This window comes from Eptatretus burgeri, chromosome 6 (assembly GCF_056783735.1).
Source record: "Eptatretus burgeri isolate ZD-2024b chromosome 6, Ebu_testis_v1, whole genome shotgun sequence".
Taxonomy (NCBI): domain Eukaryota; kingdom Metazoa; phylum Chordata; class Myxini; order Myxiniformes; family Myxinidae; genus Eptatretus; species Eptatretus burgeri.
In genome coordinates, this window is record NC_140966.1 from 31,668,369 (window position 1) to 31,683,368 (window position 15,000).

Consider the following 15,000-nt stretch of genomic DNA (forward strand, 5'->3'; position numbering starts at 1 on the left):
CTTTCTTTCTCTCTTTCTTTCTCTCTTTCTCTTTTCTCTCTTTCTTTTTCTCTCTTTCTTTCTCTCTTTCTTTTTCTCTCTTTCTTTTTCTCTCTTTCTTTTTCTCTCTTTCTTTTTCTCTCTTTCTTTTTCTCTCTTTCTTTTTCTCTCTTTCTTTTTCTCTCTTTCTTTTTCTCTCTTTCTTTTTCTCTCTTTCTTTTTCTCTCTTTCTTTTTCTCTCTTTCTTTTTTTCTTTCTTTTTCTCTCTTTCTTTTTCTCTCTTTCTTTTTCTCTCTTTCTTTTTCTCTTTCTTTTTCTCTCTTTCTTTTCTCTCTTTCTTTTTCTCTTTCTTTTTCTCTCTTTCTTTTCTTTCTCTCTTTCTTTTTCTCTCTTTCTTTTTCTCTCTTTCTTTTTCTCTCTTTCTTTTTCTCTCTTTCTTTTTCTCTCTTTCTTTTTCTCTCTTTCTTTTTCTCTCTTTCTTTTTGTCTCTTTCTTTTTCTCTGTTTCTTTTTTTGTCTTTCTTTTTCTTTTTTTGTTTTTCTCTTTTTCTGTTTCTCTCTTTCTTTTTGTCTCTTTCTTTTTCTCTCTTTCTTTTTCTCTCTTTCTTTTTCTCTCTTTCTTTTTCTCTCTTTCTTTTCTCTCTTTCTTTTTCTCTCTTTCTTTTTCTCTCTTTCTTTTTCTCTCTTTCTTTTTCTCTTTCTTTCTCTCTTTCTTTTTCTCTCTTTCTTTTCTCTCTTTCTCTTTTCTCTCTTTCTTTTTCTCTCTTTCTTTTTCTCTCTTTCTTTTTCTCTCTTTCTTTTTCTCTCTTTCTTTTTCTCTCTTTCTTTTTCTCTCTTTCTTTCTCTCTCTTTCTTTTTCTCTCTTTCTTTTTCTCTCTTTCTTTTTCTCTCTTTCTTTTTCTCTCTTTCTTTTTCTCTCTCTTTTTCTCTCTTTCTCTCTTTCTCTCTTTCTCTTTTCTCTCTTTCTTTTTTCTCTCTTTCTCTCTTTCTCTCTCCCCTCTCTTTCTCTCTTTCTCTCTCTCTCTCTTTCTCTCTCTCTCTCCCTCTCTCTCTCTCTTTCTCTCTCCCTCTCTTTCTCTCTTTCTCTCTCTCTCTTTCTCTCTTTCTTTCTCTCTTTCTCTCTCTCTTTCTCTCTTCTCTCTTTCTCTCTTTCTCTCTCTCTCTCTCTCTTTCTCTCTCTCTCTCTCTCTTTCTCTCTTTCTCTCTCTCTCTCTCTCTTTCTCTCTTTCTCTCTCTCCCTCTCTTCTCTCTCTCTCCCCCTCTCTTTCTCTCTTTCTCTCTCTCCCCCTCTCTTTCTCTCTTTCTCTCTCTCCCTCTCTTTCTCTCTCTTCTCTCTCTCTTTCTCTCTCTCTTCTCTTTCTCTCTTTCTCTCTCCCCCTCTCTTTCTCTCTTTCTCTCTCCCTCTCTTTCTCTCTTTCTCTCTCCCCCTCTCTTTCTCTCTTTCTCTCTCTCCCCTCTCTTTCTCTCTTTCTCTCTCTCCCCTCTCTTTCTCTCTTTCTCTCTCTCCCCTCTCTTTCTCTCTTTCTCTCTCTCCCCTCTCTCTCTCTCTCTCCCCCCTCTCTTTCTCTCTTTCTCTCTCCCCCTCTCTTTCTCTCTTTCTCTCTTTCTCTCTCTCTCTTTCTCTCTCTCTCTTTCTCTCTTTCTCTCTCTCTCTTTCTCTCTCTCTCTTTCTCTCTCCCTCTCTTTCTCTCTTTCTCTCTCTCTCTTTCTCTCTTTCTCTCTTTCTCTCTCTCCCCTCTCTTTCTCTCTTTCTCTTTCTCTCTCTCTCTTTCTCTCTTTCTCTCTCTCCTCTCTCTCTTTCTCTCTTCTCTCTTTCTCTCTCCCTCTCTTTCTCTCTTTCTCTCTCCCCCTCTCTTTCTCTCTTTCTCTCTCCCCCTCTCTTTCTCTCTCCCCCTCTCTTTCTCTCTTTCTCTCTCTCTCTCTCTCTTTCTCTCTCCCCCTCTCTTTCTCTCTTTCTCTCTCCCCCTCTCTTTCTCTCTCTCTTTCTCTCTCTCTCTTCTCTTTCTCTCTCCCCCTCTCTTTCTCTCTTTCTCTCTTTCTCTCTTTCTCTCTCTCTCCCCCTCTCTTTCTCTCTTTCTCTCTCTCTCTTTCTCTCTTTCTCTCTCCCCCTCTCTTTCTCGCTTTCTCTCTTTCTCTTTCTCTCTCTCTCTCTCTCCTCTCTTTCTCTCTCTCTCTCTCTCTCTCTCTCTCCTCTCTTTCTCTCTTTCTCTCTCCCCCTCTCTTTCTCTCTTTCTCTCTCCCCCTCTCTTTCTCTCTTTCTCTCTCCCCCTCTCTTTCTCGCTTTCTCTCTCTTTCTCGCTTTCTCTCTTTTTCTCTCTTTCTCTCTCCCCCTCTCTTTCTCGCTTTCTCTCTTTCTCGATTTCTCTCTCTCCCCCTCTCTTTCTCTTCATGTCTTGACGGTGGTAATGTCCTGGTGGGGTTTATCTCCGGACTCGTCCGGGCGGTGTTTATGGCTGGATGGGAGTTCGTCTCCGGATGTGTCCAGGCGGTGTTCATGTCTGGACGGAAGTTCGTCTCCGGGACGCATCCAGGCAGTGTTCGTTTCCAGGCGGTGTTTTTGTCCAGATGGGAGTTTTGTCTCCCATCCTGGGTAACCTGGGTAACCTCACTGGTTACGTTTTCCTGAGTAACCTCGCTGGGGTCTGAAGCTGCCATGTTTTTTTGGGCTGCTCAACCATGTCTTGATTTGGAAAAGGTCACAACGATTTCTTAACGATAAAGTTTTTTTCACTTTCCTCACTCATCAAATGCCTGTTCATCATAGCTATGAATCGTTGTGTACATGACTTTTGTAAGTTCTATGAGTTTTCATTTTGGAGCTTGGAGCAATTTTCACTCATTATATGATCTGATTTTCCATGATGTACTCTCATGGACTAATTTAAGTATTGTGCTGCAACTCTTTTGTGGATTGCCATTTTATTTCATTAACTGCTGCGTGCGCAGTGAAGATGGGCTTTGAAGTTAAAGGGATACTTTATGGTATGCAGTGACAGCCTGGCCAACCGATCCTTATCAACCATTTATTTGGAGTGCTTGCATGAGTGCTTCAGCCACTTGCCCGAGCGCCCATTGTCGACAACGGTACGGTGCTATGTCGTTCTGAGTGAATCGTTCACTCTCTGCAGACGCTTTTGCCACACCACATCATTCAGAGCGAGTGGTTCGTGCTCAGTCACCCTGAGCGAGTGGTTCGTGCAATAACACCCGATTTCGAAGCCAAGTATCACCACATCTCACAGCACTCTCAGTCCCAGAGTGTAGTTCAGACATCAGAGTGATCAGTTTTGGTGGCACCACACAAAGACCAAGAACCCTCCAGAGGGCATCCCAATTCACTGAATCAAATGCTTTGTAAAGATCAACATAGGCTGCAAGCAGCCCCTGCCGAAACTCTCATCTGCATTTGGTGATTACCCAAAGGGGAAGGATACGGTCAATCGTTGAAACCTTTGGTGTAAAGCCTGACTGCTGTGGGCACTGGATCTCAAGCAGATGGTGGCGAACCCTATCAAGAATTATCTGAGCAAAGACCTTGCCCGGCACTGAGAGCAGTCTCACCTCTCGGTAGTAGTAGCAGTCGTGGCGATTACCCTTGCCTTTCCAGAGAGGAACAACAAGGCCCCTCTTCCAGTCGGTTGGGATGATGCACATGTTCCAGGCAGAGCACAGAACTGCATGCAACGACACGAGTGCAGCATTTCCACCAGCCTTGAGAAGTTCAGCATGGATGCCACAGATCCTCGGAACTTTACCCCATTTCAACCGGTTCACCGCAGCCGGTATTTCCACAAACAAAGGTGAATCACAGTTGATTGGAGGGTCAGCAATCAGAATAGTAACACCCCTGACATCCAACTCGACAGCAGGTGGATCAGCCTGGCACAGCCGCTCCAAAGTAACCGGCCCAGCGGGCCTTCACTTCGGACTTCTCTCAAGAGTCCACCACGGACTGGCTTGGAGGAATGCAATGCACGAATTCCCCTGTAAGCAGGATGAGAATCACTTGACCACAGGTGATGCTCTACCCCCTCACAGATTCCTTGCACATAGGCCTCCGTGTCCACCCTCCATGCACATGGAGTTTTACTCCTCAACTCCCTGAACTGCTCTGCTCTGCCATTAAGCCTGGCCCTGTGACTCTGGTCAATGGTATCTATTGTCCCTTGAGAGAAAAATTCTTCTTCACCCTATGGTGAGTTCCAAGACATGTACCAGCAACATCAAGGATGGTCATCTTGAAGGCACTCCACAACTCTTCAGGATTCCTCAGAGCACCCAGGCCTCACAAATCCCCACTCAGCCTGTTCGCAAACTCAGCTACGCTCTCATCCTTGAGTTTTCCAATATCCAGCTGAGGCTGGGATGGTACCATTCTCCGAGATTTAAGCTGCAACTTCAGAGTTGCCACCACAAGCCTCTGGTCGGTGTTGAACTGAGCACTCTGGTAGACCCTGCAGTTATGGATCATTCTCCAGTGACCATTAACGAGCACTTGGTGAATCTCCTTTGCCACACTGCCAGTGTTGGAATACCAAGTCCAGCGATGAGCCTGTGGGCACTGAAACCATGAACCAGCCACCCTAAGTCCATGACTTCTTGCAAAGTCAAGGAACTTTGTGCTATTCAGGTTCACAGTTCCAGACCCATGGGGACCAACACATGTATCATAACCATCCCTATCAGTTCCAGTCGATGCATTGAAATCCACAAAGACTAGAAGAGTATCTCACTTGGGGCTCTGATCAACCGCATACTCGAGCGAGGCAGAGAATGTGTCCTTCATGGTGAGACCAATCGCCTCAGTTTGAGCATAAACAGAGACCAGGGAAATTAATCCTTCGTCTCGTACGCTCGTTGTCCGGTGTTGCCCAATTTTCAATGGAGTCAGCTTATTGGACACAGCATCAGCAACTCTTTGGGAATGGTAACCATCAAAGCAACCAGACCAATTGAAGGTGTAACCACCTGCCCTGATCTCACCACTACCCAGTCTCTGAACCTCAGAGTGCTGCAATACCGAAGTTCAAATGCTTCAGCTCAGATGATAACAGACAGGTGATCATCCTCTCTTAGGGATAGGACATTCCAGGCACCCACCCGAAGGGACTGCCTCAGGTTAATCTCAAGGAACCCCTCAACACCATCCCGACACACACTATCATAATTTGACCCGCGAAGGTTACCCTATGGTTTTCCTCCTATCAAAGAATGGGGGTCCTGAAGGCTTGCCCCAATCCCATAATCTGGTGAGCTGCCTTGTTGGGCGGATGGGGTCATGGGGGGCACCTGCACAGGAGGTACTCCGATGGATTGGGTTTTCCAATTTTTACTTACGAAATCTATTGATGACTTCCGTCCTCTGTTTTTGTGTGTGTTTGTTTGTCGGCACGATAACTCGAGAATGGAAGAAGCTACCAATGTCAAATTACACCACGTGATTCAGGAGGGTTATGGCTTGCGCTGATTAGATTTTGGTCAAAATCGGTCAAAGGTCAAGGTCACAGTGAGGTCAAACATCCAAAACATTCGATTTTTGATGGTTTGGTACAGAATAATCGTAGAAACTTCTGGTTTGTGTCGCTACCTTCTCGAGAGACAGCTTTTATTAGACAAGGTCAGAGGTCAAGTTGACGATTTCGTAAGTACCAGTCTATAACTGCTTGCTTATCTGTTTTTCTTTTTTTCTGGAGTGAAGGGTTTTACAATGGCTGGTGTGCAAATCCTGCCACCAACTTCCTCAAAAAAAAGGAACCCAACTCCAGGAGTTCTGCAGACAGTTGGGCAGTAGATATGGATGCCTGTTGGCTCACAAGGAGCTCCTTGGCCCTTTGACGGGTTTTCTTTTTAATCCTGCTGGGTGTTCAAATCATACACCCTCCTCACCAGGAAACCTTGTTGGTGAGATGGTTTAGTCACCGACAACCCAACCTTTAAACAGGTTAGTGCATGGGACTTGTAGCAAGTCACAGATCTCTGTTTACATGGTACCTGTAGCAAGTAACAGATCTAATCTGACCTGACAATAAGACCCTGAGGAACCAAAAGATCCCTAAAGCCCTGCAGAATCTTTAGGACTCTATTATAATGATGAGGTGTGTGTGTGTTTGTGTTGTATATTTTTGTGGAGTTCGAGAAGAGAATTCTGATGTGGAATGTGATACACCAAAATGATTGTCATGAAGTCCTGATTTGATTCGGCTAATTAATTACAAAAAAATCCGTTAGAATTCCCATGTTTTAAACGCACGCCATGTTAAGTTGTATAAAGACTAGCTGAAGTACCTGGGAAATTTGCCCTATTTTCCTCACGCGAGTTAGACTGAGGCATTATTTGTATGGAGAAAATTAGGAAGGCTTTCCTCATTCCTCATGCTGCCGTTATCCTCAGAGAGGTCATAGTTGAAGGCGGCCTTGAGCCACTCAATGTTTCTAGCATCAGTGGCAACTGTCCTTGATGTCCTGCCAAAACCCGGACCGAGAAAGCTGGAACGTGAGTTTTGTGCTTCTCTCGCCCGTCGGTGTGACGCTCTATTTGCAGTTAGGCGATGCTCTCTCTCTCTCTCTCTGCAGCCGACTGCTTGCCTGGCTCGTTCATGAGCAGATATATCAGCAGTAAGATGACTCTCTCTCTCTCTCTCTCTCTCTCTCTCTCTCTCTCTCTGCAGCTGACTGCTTGCCTGGCTCTTTCATGAGCAGATCGATCAGCAGTTAGCTCTTGCTGTGCGCGTGCAGTTTGAGAATTCAAATAACAGGAGAATGTGTATGTTTAAAAAGTCAACGAATACAAACATTTTGTATTTCAAAAAACCCTAGCGTTTTTAACCATGAAGCCTTTTGTTATGATTAATACGCCGGCGCACTATTCGAAAGCCATTTTTTTTTCTATGGAAATTTTATTTATATACATATATATATATATATATATATATATATATATATATATATATATATATATATATATATATATATATTTTTTTTTGATATTGTTGTGGTTGACGAAATTCGCAAACCACCATTCAGGTCCCATAGGTGAGATATCTCTGTAAGTATATGTGTAGTTAGCCCAAACCCGTTGTTTAGAGGGAATAAATGTTATTCATTGGGGCTGCGACCCTTTTAGATAGCCGTTTTTCTTTTACTATCTTTATTTTGGACCAGCCGCCATTACTACCACCACAACCACCACCAACCACGTCTCAACAGCCATCACACAACAACCACCAACCGCAACGCCGCTTCACAACAACAACAACGCCAACAGCCACGACCTTTACCGTCACAACTCGCCCTCGCAACCATCGCATCACCGCCATTCCCGCGCCGCTTGTGGGCACCGATACTGGACTCGTACAGGGCGCGCAGCGGGTGCAAAAACACCAGCCTTTCCGAGAAATCGGATCAAGAATGATTCACGCCCACTTCTGTTCCGTCCTATCAGCGAGCGTGGGGCGATTTGGCCCCGCCTCCAGGCACGTCGGAGTATAATCGCTATATGCAGATTCGCGGATCAAGAATGATTCACGCCCACTTTTCCTCTGTCCAATGGGGAGCGTGGCTCTGCCCCCGAGCCGTTCCTGATCCAAAAATCTGCATATGATTTCTCCTGTCGGACTATAAAGCACCGAGCGCGGAGCGAATCGAGGCAGTTGGACGGAGTTGGGAAGAGTCAGGCAGTTGAGTTGGGAAGAGTTGAAAAGTTGAGAAGAGGAAAGAGTTGGAGAGTTGTGGCGGCGGCGAACTCAGTCGAGAGAGTGTCTGTCGGGGTCCGGAGAGGCTGGAGAAGCCAAGAATCTTTGTGGAGGTCGGCGCTCGTGTCAGAGTTGGGGAGCTGCGGAGAGGGGAGGCCGGTAACGCGGTCGAGGTCGCGGTGGAGTCGCTCGTCGCGGGACCCAAGCCAGCCAGAGATCCTCTTTCCCCCGAGCATCAACAACCCCCCGTTTCCCCCCGCGCTGAGATAGTGTGAGAAGGGGGCCCCGTTCCCACCCCATTCCAGGCAGTGCCAGCGAGGCCCGCAGAGTCGGGGCGCCGCCGCCATTTTGCAGCTCATCACCAGACGGGTAGGCTCGATGCGGTCTCGGCCCCAGGCCCGTCGGCCCCTTATCGTTGAGGGTGGCCCCTTCCTTTTTCTTTCGCTTTGGAGTATATGTGTTGTCGGCGCCGTCTGTGAAGTAAAACTGTATAAGTGTTGCCGTGTGCTCGGTAGTCGGTAGTAGATCTGCATTGTGTTTCTTTTGTTGCATTTGCTTTTTGTGCAGAATTGTCGTGTTACTTTTACATTTGCTTTTGGCGCATAATTGTTGTGATTGTATATGTGTGCTTTCCGTTTGCCGCGGAATAAATGTGCTTTATGTTGAACTGTTTTCCCGTTTCGCTTCGTCTTTTCTCTAATTGAATCTCCATCTTACTTCACGTAAAGGGTTGGTCATGGGCTAAATACGCCCGATAATTAATCAGAACCGTCGAGGTTGACGATAACACCGCTCGGTTATCCCGATAGTACGGAACGGGTCGCTTAAAGTGGCCCGTGTCCGAAGTCGACCTGCGGCGAGGTGCGATCGCCCGGTCTACCCTCCGTGGGGGTACTTAGGTCGAATTTGGCGAACAACCCTATCCCACGCGGGGGGCCGATTGGCACGATCGTGGTGAGGCCGAAAGGCTCACCCGTGACTAGTTCCCGGCGTTAGTCCGAGAGGGTCACGACGGGATTGTCCGTCCGGTGGGCGACGTGCCGCGATTCGAGTTACGTGGCCGCCAGCACGCCGGCGGGCACGAATCCGCAACACTGTTGTCAGGAGTGGGACACAAACCCATCCCCCTCCTCGCGGCACTGGTATCGGAGAACGGGAAAACGGGCTCTCCTGTCTCCAGCTAAATTCACGGGAATCGGTCCAGGGGTGAGAGGAGCGACCCCCGATTCCCTCCAAATTACGAGCGATTCAAATTAACGCTTTATGAGAAATAAGATGGCGTCTCAAGGCGAGCGGGAGCCGGGGGTATTAGAAATGGATTTAGAATGTGTAGAATCCATGGTCCAGGATGAAAACCCCATGCAGGAAATGTTGGTTGTGCAGGAACATGAACTCCCCCAAATGAACCCAGAGTTCGAAATGGGCGCAGTGGCTGGGGTGGCGGACAAACGGCCCCCACGTGCGAATTCGCCCACGGATCGGACGATGGAAATGTTTGAGGCATTGATGAGGAAAATGGATGCGAATACACAACAAATGAACGAAGTGAAAACGAAAATGGATACAAACACGAACGAAATAAAAGGCATGAACAAGCGAATGAACGAAGTGAAAACGAAAATGGATGCAAACACAAATGAAATGAAAAACGAAATAAAAGGCATGAACGAAAATATGGAAACAAACGCACTCAAAATGAAGGAAGAAATGAAAGAGCTGCGGGGTGAGACGCAGAACATGGGCCGAAGCCTGCAGGCGGGCATGAAGGCCGTTACCAGGGAGTTTAAAATGGCGACTCCACGTGTGGGAGCGAACTAGCTGGGAGGGAGTGCAACGGCTGTCGGGCCCGCGGTGGAGGCTGGTAAGGAGAAAATAATTCGGGGGACGTGTTGGGCGAGAAGAGTGACGGTGACCGAGAGGGAAAAACTAATTGGGGTGACGGAGACGTGCACGAGGGAGATAACAAGGGAAGAGACGGAAATAATAGTTGAGACAAGGGAGATAACAGGGGAAGAGGTGACTGAGTTGGCAGAGACACGGGAGATGGGAACGATAGAGGGAAGACTACACGATGAAGACGGGGATAGAGACGCACACACACACGGAGGTAGTGGAGGATAATGGGGGTGAGCTCGTGGACTGGGTAGAGACCCGGTGCGAGCAGTTGGATGGCCTCCTCCAGGAACGAGGGGAGGGAGTATGCCCCGTTGAGGCGAGTCACGACCAGGTGAGTTCGGTCGTGCTTTGCGAGGTTGAGAGGAGGAGTGCTGCGAACAGGTGCACGGAGAGCTTGGGGGGTATAGAGGCCCCGGAGACCCTTGTGGGGACACGAATCCCCAGTGTGGTTGTCCCGGTGTGTGTGGTGTCGAGGTGTGTGTTCACAAGTGTGGTGAAATGCATGCTGCAACGCACGCATAGCGCGGGTGCAAGGGCATGTGTGAGAGCGACCGGGTGGGTGACAAAGACCCCGTGTGCGGAAGCGACCCCGTGTGTGAGTGGTGTGGTGGTAAGTGTGCAGAACATCGTGCTTCCCAGCACGCCGTGTGTGGATGAGGCACCGCGAGCGAGTGCCCCCGCGTGTGTGAGTAGTATGGTTTGTGTGAGGGAAATGGCACGAGTGAGTGAAAGGCCGCAAGTGGGTGGAGCCACGTGTGCAAGGGTAATGGCATGCGTGAGTGAGCGGCCGAGCGTGAGAGACAGCGTGTGCAAGGTCGCTGTGTGTGAGGGAGATGTCGGTGGGCATGTGTGAACATGCAGCCGCGTCTCCCGGGGTGAATGTAATGGAATGGAGTGTGAGCGTCGTGACACGCAGGTGTGCGTGTGTTGAATGGCGACGGAGACTGCGACAGAGGAAAGAAAGCCGAGTAGCGGCTGTAGATGTTTTGCGCACCGCGCCGGGTTCACCCAGCAGCGAGCGCGAGGTCCGTGCTGTGCAACGCACGAGGCCCCCACGTGCTCGCTTGCGAGAGTGAAGTCCCGGTCCGGAAACGCACGCGGTGGATTTGCCGATCCCGCGGACGGACAAAGTTTAGGCAGGATTATGGATTTGGACCGGACGGGTTCTCCACGCGATCGTGTGTGTTAAGCTCCAACGGGCAAAGCACATGTGTTCGCGTGGGGAACCCCTCGAGACGTGGGGCTTGTGTTTTTTTTATGCGCACGGTGAGATCATGGCTGCACGCGGGGTTGGAATCCGGCAGGAGGGGTATCCCTGCCGGATGGTACCGTCCAAGGAGGGACGAGGTACACGTGCAGCTGCATGACGTCACGGGCAGGTGCAAAGTGCGCGAGCTGCGAGTTGCCGCGCTGGTGCTGCGCATGTGAAAAAAAAAAGCAAGCCTCACTTTCGGGTGCACAGGATTCCCGGGCAAGGGGTGGAAGACCCCCTTACCAGGGCACAGGATGGAAACTAGTTAGAGGGAAGGGTTAGCTTAGACCGACTTCATGGGGCAGGGGTAAGTCCTCATGGAGTCCGTGGAATGGATTAGTTAGAGGGATTGTAGCGAGATTTAGGTTGGGAAATGGATTTATGGGATTATTTTAGGACAGTGACAGACTTGTGAATGTGTAGTGGGGATGTAGTTTAGCGACGTAGTGTTAAATGGAACGTGCTGTAGTTTAAGGGACGACGTGGGAGCACGAGTTAGTTAGGGGATGTAGTTAGGAAGATGGCAGAGTTCAGCGGTGTGTGTGTTGAGGAGTTGGTGAGTTGTGAGGTGAGTACTTGTTGAGTGAGTGAGGCCAGCAGGTCTGTGTGAGTGGAGCGAATGGGGAATGCATGGTGCGATGAGTGGTTGGGGGAGGAGTGACTCGCCCAAGGGACCCCCGGGGTCAGTGTAGAGTGAGTTAGGGGTTAGTTAAATTGAAAAAATGGAAGTCGTTTTGCTGTTGGTGGGAGAGTAGGCTCGAAACCTGTTTGGAGGGGTGCAGGAGCCCTGTTGACGGGCTGGGAGCGTGGCTGCGAAATGTGAGTATCGCTGAGTGGGTACCCCGGGCACCAGGCTAGTCGGCCGTGGTAGGCCAAGGGCCCATGGGGGGCCGGGATAGCATAGTGGGCACGGGTGCGCCTGCTTGGTGCGGGGGCCCGGGGCGCCATTAGCCGCGTGGGCAGTGTTGTGGGCACGGGTGACCCTCGGAAAGGGGCCTGGGAAGCCAGCCTGCCACGTGTGCGTTTCAGGGGAGGTGCCATGGGGGGCACTCCCCTGTGTTCAGGGAGCTGGTAGGCTCGGAGGCAGTGTAGTGCCTGCCAAAGGGAGCCACGCGTCCCAGCCATGAGACCGTGTGAGGGCACGGGAAGAAAATTGGGGGGCGAGGCCCGAAATTGTGAGGACACCAACACAGGCGACGGGAATCTGGGTTGTTGGAACCAATAGTTTAAGCGAGAGGCGCTTGTTGGAAGCCCCGGGGTAGTTTAACAGGTTAATGGTTAGGGTAGATTAGGAAGTGTTCCCCTCCGCACCATCCATCCCCTCGCTCTCGTTGTGGGCCGCTGGACCCACTTTGGGTTAGATCGCTGAACTCTGGGGAGGCCATTCTGAGGCTTGGATTGGGCCTCGGCACAGGACGCCAGCTCTCCCTTGTTCCCCTCCGGGAAGGGAACGGAGGGGTTGGGAGTAGGCTAGATGACAGGATAAGTTAGCCGAACAAGGACAGTATAGGGGGTTTGGGGACGATTTATAGTGGGGAAGTAAAAATAAAAAAATAAGTTGGGGCTAAATTGGGGTTTGACAAATTAAGGGAGTGGGTATAGACAGTGACAGGCAAAGGCGATAGGTTGGGAGGGAGACCGGAGAGTAGGTCCGAGCCCGCCTTCCGAGTGGCCAGCACCACCGCACTCCCTCCACCAACCTCCACTGAACGGCGAAGGCTGGCCAGCTTCATCGGCAGCTGTTGTTTTGCTGCAAGGCCTGTGCCGGCTGGATCGGCTGCAGCTGCTGTGCTGCAAGGCCTGTACCGGCCAGATCGTCTGCAGCTGTTTTCTGCAAGGCCTGTGCCAGCCAGTTCATCTGCCGGCTGTGTTTGCCGGCAGCGGCCTTGTTCTGCAGGCTGTTTGCCTGATCACCTTTGCCATGCCATGCCCACTGCCCCTGTTCACCAGCCCCGTTCAATTTTTGCTTTGCCCCCCCCCCCCCTGTTCATTGCCATGTGCGCCAGGATCAAAGCAACAGTTTGCAAGCTGCAAGAACTGCCCTGTTGGCAGCTACAACACGGGCCTGCAGTGGCGGCCCGTGCACCGTGTTTGCATTCATCCATTCATCCATCCATCCATCCATCCATCCATCCGTTGTGCTCATTGCGTGTGCCACTTGAGCTGGCACGGACACTGCGTTTGTGCAGCCCGTGCACAGTTTTGTTGCTTGCGTCAGTGCCCGTTCAGTGTTCTGCAGGGACTGCCTTGTGGGCAGCCGCACCAGGAGACTGCGTTTGTGCAGCCCATGCACCGTTGTGGTTCACTGCGTTCAGTTCAAAAGGGAAGGCCTTGGACTGCGTGTGAGCAGCCGGCCACGTTCCCAGTCACCTGCATTGTTTGAGCCAGAGACTGCATGCGAGCAGCCTGGCTCCCTGCTAACTGCTTTCTTTTTGCAGAGTTCATTGATCCTGGGCCATGGTTTAGTGTAAAATTTGTAAGTTAAGGTTAAGATGTACTGTACATATGAGTGCGCCCCCGGCATGTCTGTCCTAGCGCCGGCAATTTTATTTGTCGTCCGTGTGAGTGAGTTTGTTTAGGTAGTTACTCAGCCCTCAGGTTATTTATTTTGGGGACACGAATACCATGAATGTCGCACTCAGGGATCCGTAGGTAAAATGTACTCGGGGAAAACTACACATGATGGCACACGAAAATTTGACGACCCGGGACGAGTCTGTAAAAAGGGGAGGGGGTAGTGTTGTGGTTGACGAAATTCGCAAACCACCATTCAGGTCCCATAGGTGAGGTATCTCTAAGTATATGTGTAGTTAGCCCAAACCCGTTTTTAGAGGGAATAAAGGTTATTCATTCGGGCTGCGACCCTTTTAGATAGCCGTTTTTCTTTTACTATCTTTATTTTGGACCAGCCGCCATCACTACCACCACAACCACCACCAACCATGTCTCAACAGCTATCACACAACAACCACCAACCGCAACGCCGCTTCACAACAACAACGCCAACAGCCACGACCTTTACCGTCACAACTCGCCTTCGCAACCATCGCATCACCGCCATTCCCGCGCCGCTCGTGGGCACCGATACTGGACTCGTACAGCACGCGCACCGAGCAGTGGGTGCAAAAACACCAGCCTTTCCGAGAAATCGGATCAAGAATGATTCACGCCCACTTCTGTTCCGTCCTATCAGCGAGCGTGGGGCGATTTGGCCCCGCCTCCAGGCGCGTCGGAGTATAATCGCTATATGCAGATTCGCGGATCAAGAATGATTCACGCCCACTTTTCCTGTGTCCAATGGGGAGCGTGGCTGCGCCCCGAGCCGTTCCTGATCCAAAAATCTGCATATGATTTCTCCTGTCGGACTATAAAGCACCGAGCGCGGAGCGAATCGAGGCAGTTCGACGGAGTTGGGAAGAGTTGAAGAGTTGAGAAGAGGAAAGAGTTGGAGAGTTGTGGCGGTGGCGAACTCAGTTGAGAGAGTGTCTGTTGGGGTCCGGAGAGGCTGGAGAAGCCAAGAATCTTTGTGGAGGTCGGCGCTCGTGTCAGAGTCGGGGAGCTGTGGAGAGGGGAGGCCGGTAATGCGGTCGAGGTCGTGGTGGAGTCGCTTGTCGCGGGACCCAAGCCAGCCAGAGATCCTCTTTCCCCCGAGCATCAACAACCCCCCCTGTTTCCCCCTGCGCTGATAGTGTGAGAAGGGGGCCCCGTTCCAAGCAGTGCCAGCGAGGCCCGCGGAGTCGGGCGCCGCCGCCATTTTGCGGCTCATCACCAGACGGCTAGGCTCGACGCGGTCTCGGCCCCAGGCCCGTCTGCCCCCTTATCGTTGAGGGTGGCCCCTTCCTTTTTCTTTCGCTTTGGAGTATATGTGTTGTCGGCACCGTCTGTGAAGTAAAACTGTATAAGTGTTGCCGTGTGCTCGGTAGTCGGTAGTAGATCTGCATTGTGTTTCTTTTGTTGCATTTGCTTTTTGTGCAGAATTGTCGTGTTACTTTTACATTTGCTTTTGGTGCATAATTGTTGTGATTGTATATGTGTGCTTTCCGTTTGCCACGGAATAAATGTGCTTTATGTTGAACTGTTTTCCCGTTTCGCTTCGTCTTTTCTCTAATTGAATCTCCATCTTACTTCACGTAAAGGGTTGGTCGTGGGCTAAATACGCCCAGTAATTAATCGGAACTGTCGA